The sequence below is a fragment of the Phaseolus vulgaris genome, chromosome 10 (genome assembly GCF_000499845.2).
Source record: "Phaseolus vulgaris cultivar G19833 chromosome 10, P. vulgaris v2.0, whole genome shotgun sequence".
NCBI classification, from domain to species: domain Eukaryota; kingdom Viridiplantae; phylum Streptophyta; class Magnoliopsida; order Fabales; family Fabaceae; genus Phaseolus; species Phaseolus vulgaris.
In genome coordinates this window covers 37,910,715-37,921,132 of record NC_023750.2, presented here as the reverse complement: position 1 = coordinate 37,921,132, position 10,418 = coordinate 37,910,715, and positions in this window count along the sequence as shown.

Sequence of the window (10,418 nt, the reverse complement as noted above, 5' to 3'; positions counted from 1 at the left end):
TTAGTAAAGGTTAGAAGAATATATTTTTTTCTTCAATGAAGAACTTTTTGAAAAAATATTTTTTTCACCCTAATTTAAGTATTTAGATAATGAATAAATTTAATATATTTTAGGTTTTCAGCTACTGCTTTTCAGCTTAGTTGCAATTAGTTGCGAGAGTCTATAACAAGACGGTGCAAAGACACTGCTGCAGTCCCCGTTGTGGTTCCAGAGCGTGGGTTTCATATTTTCATTTTAACCACATTTTCAATCTTTCATCGGCGTTGTATTTGTTGCTTTTGAGTTGCAGTTGCCACCATAGATAACAAGCGGTGACAAAAAAATTAGCAACTTTTAAAGGAAATTGATATTTTATTGAAACATAACTACGGCCGTTATAAAGCCGTTATAAAGCCTTTACAAAACAGAAATCACAGAAATATCTCCTACAAAATAGCTACTTTAACAAATAGAAAACTAATCCCTATTAATCAGCTATAACGTTACTCCAACAAATTCTTCCCAGTAAACTGAAGTATGTTGAAACAGCATCAGTTTACTCAAGTCGTCGAACTCTAAGCATGCTTCTGAATTCACAAATTGATCCAGCTTAATTGGTTTAGTCATTATGTCTGCTACTTGATCTTCAGTTCCACAAAACACTAACCTCACAGTCCCATTAGTTGACAGATTACGCAAGTAATGGTACCTGACATCAATATGTAATGATTCTTGGACAATTTTATTGCTGAACTACTGTCACACATGATATCGATGCACTCGCTGCTTAGAACACCTAGCTCCTTCAGAATTCCCGTAAGCCAAACTCCATGACATGCACTTGCAGTGGCAGCCACATATTCAGCTTCTGTAGATGATAATGTTACAATTCCCTGCTTCCTTGAACTCCAACATATTGCTGCTCTATTTAGAAAGAAAACATAGCCTGAAGTGCTCTTCCTGTCTGTGTATCCCAGCAGATTTACATCCTTACTCCATTTGTAATAAACTCCAACATCTAATGTACCTTTTAAATATCTCAGTACCCTTTTAGCAATCAACATATGTTCTTCTCTGGGATCAGCCATATAACGTGAAATCAAACAAACAACAAACATTAAATCGGGACGAGTTACCGTGAGGTACATTAAACATCCTACTAGTTGTTTGTACAACGTTGCATCGACACTTTTACCGCCTGATTTTGACAAGAAGGTGTCAGGGACTATCGGATTCTTTACTGCATTACAATCCGACATATTGAACCTTTCCAAAACTTCCTTAGCATACTTCTTTTGGCACAAATGAATTCCTCCTTCGTTTTGATAAACCTCAACTCCAAGAAAGAACTTCATTTTTCCTAAGTCTGTCATCTCAAACTCCTGTTGCATTGATAACTTGAAACATTTGCACATATTCTCATCATCTCCTGTGTAAATCAAATCATCAACGTAGAGGCAGACCAACAATAATTTTCTTCCAATTCTCTTCAAGAACAAGGTGTGGTCATAATTACTTTTCTCAAATCCTTCCTTCTTGAAATAGCTCTCGATTTTGCTGAACCAAGCCCTCGGTGCTTGTTTCAGGCCGTAGAGAGCTTTCCTCAGTCGATAAACCTTGTTCTCTTCTCCTGTTTTGACAAAACCTTCAGGCTAATCAACATATACCTCCTCATTTAATTCGTCGTATAGAAAAGCACTTTTGACATCAAGTTGATAGATGCACCATCCACGTTGTGCTGCTACTGCCACCAGAATTCTGAGAATTCTGATTGTATCCCATCGAGCTATTGGTGCATAAACTTCATTGTAATCTACTCCAGCCTTCTGCGAGTATCCCTTAGCAACGAGTCTCGCTTTACATTTGTCTACTTTGCCTTCTTCATTTAGTTTCGTCTTAAAAACCCATTTGACACCGATTTTCTTTGCTTGATGCGGCAATGTCACAAGCTCCCATGTCTGATTTCTTTCAATAGCCTGTATTTCAAGCTCCATTACCTCCTGCCACTTTTTTTTCTTTTACTGCTTCTTCAAAGTTCACAGGATCATCATTGGAGATGTGAAAAGCAAACTCCTCATCGACTTCTTCTACAGATTCACCTGTTTCATAATCACGCATCCAAACTGATGAGAATCAAATAAAGGAGACTTTTATTATTGAAGGAAGAGGTCATTCACCTACACATTTGAAGTTCTTCCTTCTAGTCTTCTCAAAATTAAAAGAAGACATAAAATAAAGAGAGGATCAAGCCTAAAGGCAAAGAAGTCTACAAGCTTTCAAGAATAGGCTTCATTTAAATATCTCTCTTTATAGTTTCTTTTGTATAAAATTGTAAATAATATAGAATAGTGTTTAGGAAGGTGCTTAGAGGAAAACCATAGATACCTCTTTTGTAAAGCATCTTTAGGCTTTAGTTTAGAATTTTCTAGAAGGTGACTCTTCATAAGTCACTATAGGCGTTAGCTTAGGAGACTTTTGGGTAGCTTGTGGTACAAGCTTTGTAAGCTTCATGACCAGCCCTTGCTCCTATAAAAGGAGGGCTTAGGTCCTTCATAATGCAGATTTGGAATTCGTAGTATCAAAACTCTCCCAAATTGGTGATTGAGTGTAGTGAGAACTTGTCTTCTCCTCTTCCTAGTCTCATCTTGAATGTCTTGGTTCTCTCAAGTGGCGACATTGCACACTTATCTTGGAGCATTCACACTTCAAGTGGCGTGTTCATCAACCAAGAACTACAACCACATAAGTCCTCTTTCTTCTCCAACTTCTCATTCCATTTTCGTGCCTATTTGAATTCCTAAACATGTCTTAGGTTCCTTTCTTGCTTTCTATTCGGTGTTCTTGTTTATTTTCATGTTTCAATCGGTTCATCTTCTTTCTCCTTGGATTTGTTCGGTGCATTTCAATTTTGAAGCATTTTAATCGGTTCATTTCATTTGTTATGCAATTTAATCGATTCATTTGCATTTTTACATCTTTTAATCGGTTCAATTGGCAAGAAATGGGTCTTCCATGTGAGTTTGGTGTTTGGTGCAAGTTTTGGTGAGTTCTTGAAACATAGAACATTGATCCAATTCTATTAAAAGTGCCTAAGCTATCTCCAACTCAAGTTGATTCCATAGAATGTCAAAGAATCATCTCTTCTTTGCTAGTGGATTCATATCACAAACTGGCTTTCTCCTTTGTCTTGTTTGTTGTGGCAATGTTGGAGAAGATTCATTCATTTCTTGGATTTCTTCAAACCTGTCATATGCTTCTTCATGTGAATCTTCTTCTCCATCAGTCTCTCCTCCTTCCGACTCTTCTGCACCAATATTATCATCATCTCCCCAAGTCAACACATCCTGTTCTACATTGTTTGTACTTGAATTCCAGTCCCATTTTGCACCTTCTTCAAATATCACATCTCTGCTCACAATTACCTTGTTTGTTGCTGGATCATACAGGCGATAGGCCTTAGATTCATCACTAACTCCAAGTAAGACACTATTTAGACTTCGATCATCAAGTTTGGTTCTTTTTTGTTCAGGAATATGTGATAAGTGTCTAATTTCAGTAATATTTCATATTAAAATATAGGCACTTATGAGGATTTATTGCTAATTTACATATAAAATAATCCCTAATTTATGAATTTATACCTTTTTACATTTTTTATGATCTTTATTTGAATAAGAGTATTTTATTCCCAAATTTGGTGTTAATTGCAGATTTCTAAGGAAGATTGGAGATTTGGATTAAAGATGAATGATTTGAGCTAAAAAGATAAAGATAGAAGGTCCCAGAATGGAAAAAGATGCAAAGGAAGATTGGGCCTTTTTTTATGTTTTATCATTTAGCCCATTAGCGCGACACAATAAACAACCTAACCCTAGAAAACTAGGATAAATAGAGGGCTAGAGGCTCAACCTTAGTGTGCCAGATTGAGAGGAAAACACCATAGAGTGAGTTGTAACCCAATTGGGAGAATGGAAGGTGATAGAAGTATGCGTGGCTAATTCTACCCTTTGGGATTGAGAGTAATCTGCTCAAACTCTTATGTATTGAGGTGATATTTTATATATTAATATTCAGTTCTTGATTGATTATTGGTATTGTTGTTTTACTTTTAATTTTCCGTGACAAATTGAGAATCTTAAATCTGACCGGGAGGTATTTTTAGGGTTCGGACCTAAACAACAATACTTAACATATTTGAGTGCTAGGAATAGACTTGAAATGTTAATTGCTATTAAACGTCTGAGCTTCGTTCTAAGTTGTTCTTATAATTATGCGAGGGATCGATAGTTAGAGGACATTCTTAAGGATTTTATATGCGAGGAATCGATATAAATGATTTTTATACGGGCATCAATTTCAATCAAAGAATTTAATATTGACATGCTAATCAAAATACTTGAGAGTGAGAGAGATGAAACTAATCCTTATTTTTCCAATTGAAACAACTAATTCTTTGTTTTTTTTTCTTATTGATCATTGCCAACACAATTAATTCAAAACTCTTTTAATTGTTCTGTTTTTATATTTAGCGATTATTGTACTCGATAATTCACTGTTCCTTGTGGGATCAATATCCGTCCTTAGGGACAATTATTACTTTTGACAAACGCGGTGCACTTGCCGTAAAAAGTCATCAATATGAACATGTGCAATTGAGCCAAATTCTGGCCACAACTTCTTTGACATTTCTTTCTCAGATAAGAGACACCGTACCATGTTCATGACGGTTCGGTTCCTTCTTTCTGCAACTCCGTTTTGCTGGGGGGAGTGTAAGCAGCTGTTAGTTGTCGCTTGATCCCGTTATCTTTGCAGAAATTGTTGAATCGTTATCTTTGCAGAAATTGTTGAATTCATTTGACGTAAATTCTCCTCCTCGATCAGTTCTGAGTCCATGTATGGCTGTTTTTGCTTCATTTTCAACAAGATTTTTGAAGTTTTTGAATGTTTCAAAGGCTTCTGATTTATATGCAAGAAAATATATCCAAGTTTTGCGAGACAAATCATCTACAAGCACCAGCAAGTACCTCTTACCACTATGAGAAGTTGGAGTGATGGGTCCACAAAGATCTCCATGAATCAATTCCAGTTTGTTTGATGCTCTCCATTTTCTTTTCTTTTGGAAATTTGTGTCGTTGTTGCTTCCCAATATTGCATACTGTGCAAACTTTGACAACTTCCTTTAATTTGGGTAATCCTTCCACCATTTGTTTTTGCTGCCTGATTTGAATAGATTTACTATTCAAATGCCCATATCTCTTGTGCCACAAGGCCTCCAAGTCTTCATCTTCTATTTTCAAACATTTGTCAACCAGTGGCTTCATCTTTGCATGAATTAGGAACATGCGGTTTGCTGTCATTTGTGTGTTCATTATCAGACCCCTTTGTTGATGATAGATTTTGCAGGTTCCTTCTTTGATTAAGATCACCAAGCGCTTCTCCTGTAGAAGCCCTATGCTTAGCAAGTTGTTGGTGAGATTTGGGACATAGTAGACATTTGTCACTGTTTGCGTCATACCTTCAACTTCAAATCTGACATTGCCTCTTCCCTCAACTGCCAATTTTGAGCTATTTCCCAACCTAACAATGTGTTTGAAACTTTCGTCAAGCTCAACAAACCATGTTTTGTCTCCTGTCATATGATTTGAGCACCCGGAATCGAGAAACCAAATGCCTTCGCCTTCAACAATACCTTTCTTTGTATACGCCATCAAAAGCAGTTCTTCCTCCTTGCCAAATTCAGCATAGTTGACAGCTTCTTTTTCTAAGCCCGGACATTCAAATTGGTAATGTCCTTGCTTTCCACATCGAAAGCAGTTGATGGCTGACCGGTTCACAAAAGATCTACCTCTTCCCCGTCCTCTAAAATAACCTCTTCCTCTCTGAGATGACCATCTGCCTCTTCCTTGTCCATACTTTGGTACATTCTCCACCTGTAGGACCTGCTCTTCACTTCTCTTATCGATCACCTTTTGTTCATGTACAAGCAAAGATGCTTGTAATTCATCGACGGTTAATTTGTCAATGTCCTTGGATTCTTCAATTGAGCATACTACGAAGTTGAATTTTTCGGTGAGACTTCGAAGTATTTTCTCAACAATTTTAACATCCGACATATCCTCTCCGCAATTCCTCATGTCATTAGCAATAGACATGACTCTTGTAAAATACTCAGAGACTCCTTCTCCTGCTTTCATCTCTAAGGTTTCGAAAATTCTGCGAAGCCGTTGTAGCTGGGCTCGCTTTACTCTAGCATTTCCTTGATACTTGAGTTTCATTGAATCCCACAATTGCTTGGCAGTATCCTTTTGAATAATGGTTTTCAGAATACTCTTATCAATGGATTGAAAGAGATAATTCTTTGCTTTGAGATCTTTGAGCCTTGCTTCGTCGATTGTCTTTTGTTGGGTTGCGTTGAGTGCTTCGTTTCCCTTTGGTTCCTCGAAACCAGATTGAATAACACTCCAATATTCCTTGGAACGTAGTAGATTTTCCATGACCAAACTCTAATGGTCGTAGTCTCCATCGAATTTAGGAACACATGGTGCAGCAAAGCTTCCTGAATCACTTGCCATCTGCTCAGTGTTTTTCCTCTCAAACACTCAATGTGTTTCTTCTTTCAGCTCCTTTAATGCTCTGATACCAAATAAAGGAAACTGATATTTTATTGAAACATAACTACGACCGTTATAAAGACTTTACAAAACAGAAATCACATAAATATCTCCTACAAAATAGCTACTTTTAACAAACAGAAAACTAATCCCTATTAATCAGCTATAACGTTACTCCAACAACTTTTATTGTTGTCGCATGCTGCTGAACCTGTGCGGTTTGTTTCTTTATGAAGCTCAGTTCTAATTCATGAGTGCATATTAAAGATGTTTCAAGAGAGAGAGAAAGTGATGCTACTGTTCTCGTTTGGTTTATTATATGATAGCGGGGAGCACATGAATGATGAACCAGATCATGAACCATATCATGAATCATAAAATGTAAAGAAGGAAAGCGAAGCATGAGCCATCAGCCATGAAGAAATTGAAAGGTGACCGCTAAAAGAAAGAGAGATTAAAGATTGAGAAGGGTATGCATGAGGGTTTAAGTTATGACCATTTTTATAGGGTGATCAATAATAATAATTAAAGATTTAAAATATTATTATATTATTATAAAGAAGTGTAAACTCGAGGTCAAGAAATATTTTCCTTAGGAGCACTCTCTCGTCATTCCCATCAAACAGTGATAAAAAAAAGAACAATCAGAAAAAAATAAAATTAAAGGAAAAACAAAGTTTCAGAGTAAAGTGTAAGAGACTGAGAGTGACGGGACAGAAAAACAAATTTTTTAATGATAATAATTATTTATATTATATAATTTATTTATTTTATTTTATGAAATATGTAGCGCTTTCTACGGGTAGCATACCCGGATCAGCTCCGGGGATGGGATACCTGGTTCCAGTGCTACGGACATATATATAACAAAAATATAATATATTTAATAAAATTTTAAAATTATAAATTAAAGTTAAAATAAATTTTAAATTAAAACAAAAATTATTATAAAAACTTAATAAATAAAAAAATTAATATTTTAAAATAAAATTATATTAAAATAAATCACTAAAATTTAGTTAGTTTTATTTTATTTATTTAACATAAAACCTATATATTAATGAAATATTAAATTTATTTTATTTTATTAATTATTTAAATATTTTATTCTATTATAAATTGAATTATTATATATTTTAAAAGAAAAAATACTTATTACATTTTGTTTAATAATAATAAATTAACTTAAGTTATTAAAAATTAACTTTCTTTTCATGTGAAAACGAAAATTTGGAAGAAAGATTATTTCTCCTGTTTTTTATTTTTATCTAAAAAGAGTAAAACACATGTAATTGATAACCATTTATAACAATATTTTAAATTAAAAGTAAAAAATATAATTAAAATATTAATTTATTAGATTGTAAAGTCAGTTTTTATTACTGTCTATTGTATTTTTTTATTTTTTTTAGATTTTTATTTCATTACTTTAATATGTGTGTTTTCATTTTTTATTTTAATTCTATAATTTATTTTTAATAAAAAAAATTATGGAATTAAAATAACTCAGTAACAACTTTCTTTAATCAACTACGTGATACGATTTGAATCAATAAGTATCTACATAATAAAGATTAGAATCATGATATATTGACACCCTCTTACAGTAACACACATTTGACGCTGCAGACGTGTCAATGACGTGACAGAGTGATATTGCGCGTGAATGAGCAGCGCGAGCTTCAAAATAGGATAAAAAAGAATATATTACATCGGTTCTTAGAAACAACCGGTGTAATATATATTTTTTTACTCAGAATGACCCATATTACATCGGTTAAGTCATCTAACCGATGTAATATATGACCCATATTAAAAAGATTGATTTTTTTTTCATAAAGAGTGGGTGGGTCATAAACTCACATAGATAACCACTTACAGAGACACGGGTAACCAGTTTTGTGTGTGCCAGTATATGTGGAGAAACCTACATCGGTTAAGTCATCTAACCGATGTAATATATGGTTTTTATTAAAAAGAAATTGATTTTTTTTCATGAAGAGTGGGTGACCATAAACGTCACATAGGTAACCACTTTCAGACACACGGATAACCAATTTTGTGTGTGTCAGTATATGTGGAGGAACCTGTGGCTGGGTAGTTCTGGTAGGGTTATTACACCGGTTAAGTCATCTAACCGATGTAATATATGGTTCTTATTAAAAAAAATGATTTTTTTTCATCAAGAGTGGGTGACCATAAACGTCACATAAATAACCACTTACACACACGGGTAACTAGTTTTGCGTGCGTCACATAAGTAACCACTTACAGACACACGGTGATGGCAAATTCATGAAGCTCTTCTTGGAATCATGTGAAAAATGGTGCGGAAGCCATGGATGTAAATGTGCAAGATCCTCCTAGGAGCTATGGTGATCTTGAAGGTGCATGATGTGTATGGAAGTAGGGAGGTTCGGCCAGCCCTATGGAAAGTGAGCAAGATGAAGATTAGGTCCTAGAAACTAGGTAGAAGCAAAGTATGGCACAATGTTGGCAGCATAACTTTACTCTCATTAATCTTGCAAATACATGAGCCAAGCATCTCCTTTTATAGCCAAGGAGGTCGTAATTCCTAAGCTAAGAGAAGATGAAATGCTTCTCAAATGAAATGCAAATGAATCCACATGGTAGCACATGGGCACATGGCCGGCCAAGTGAGCAAGCTTCTAGAATGTGCACAAAATCTAGGGTAAATCATGTGTAAGACAAGTTTATGCTTTATACACTACTCTAATTACTAAGGCACCCTTAATGGGCCTCCATGTAACAATTACAAGGTCTTCTCTTCCCAAAACCGTAGCTTGACCCATGTGTATGTGAAGGTGTTTGATCCTAGACAGTCTAGGATTCCTCCTAGACGCTCCTTATGTAGCCGCTCCTAATCATGGCCTAGACGCTTCTCATCATGGGCTAGACGCTCCTTTTGAGTCTAGACGCTCCTCATCATGGGCTAGACGGTCTAGCCTTGGAAGCTTGGCTTTCATAGTGTGGTGAGCTTGGGCCCTCCTCCATCATCCCCTCCCTCTTGTAAAGGATTTGTCCTCAAATCCAATGCTTTTGCTTCTTAGGGGGATGGTTGTGGTTGGATGGTGTCCATCATCTCCTCCTTTTGGAGAAGATCTATCCTCAGATTTGCTGACTTGATCTTGGATAGCAGCCTCTTGCTTCGTCAAGGTGTGTCCTCCCGGATCAAATATCAATCTATGAGAATCTTGAAACAAAGCAAAGGAGTTAGGGTGAGCATTTGGAGAAAAATTAATTGTGTGAAGTTGCCATTTTTGTTTTTCTCTTGTTTTGGCCAACTTCTCACAATGCTTCCCTTTTGATGGTTGTAGGTGCCCTCTAATCCTCTTATGTTTTCTAAAATTTCCAAAAGTAGTTACTTTTCCCTTAGGCATAATCCCTTTAGGAAATGGTAACAACTTTAAAAAGGCAAGAGGACTATGTTCACATACAACTTCAAATGGAGAAATATGAGTAATCTTGTGGACTACTCCATTGTATGCATGCTTAAAAGGAAAAGGATTCTTATCCCAAGAATTGTGGGTGTCCCTCATGATTTCGTGAAACATGGAAGAAAGAGCTATGTTTTCAAATTTTGGAGCTCTATCCATCATTTTTGAAAATAAATCATGGAGGCTTGTCACGTTTCTTAGGAAGAGTTTATCCACATCCATGAAGAAGGAATCAAAATCTTTTGTTGTTCTAGGAAGCTCTAATATGAAATGTGTGTCTTCCCAAGGATCTTTTACAAAAGGTGAAGGAGTATAGAGTTCTTGAGACTTTGCTTTAGGTGTAGTTTGAAAACATGAGTGGTACCTAAAG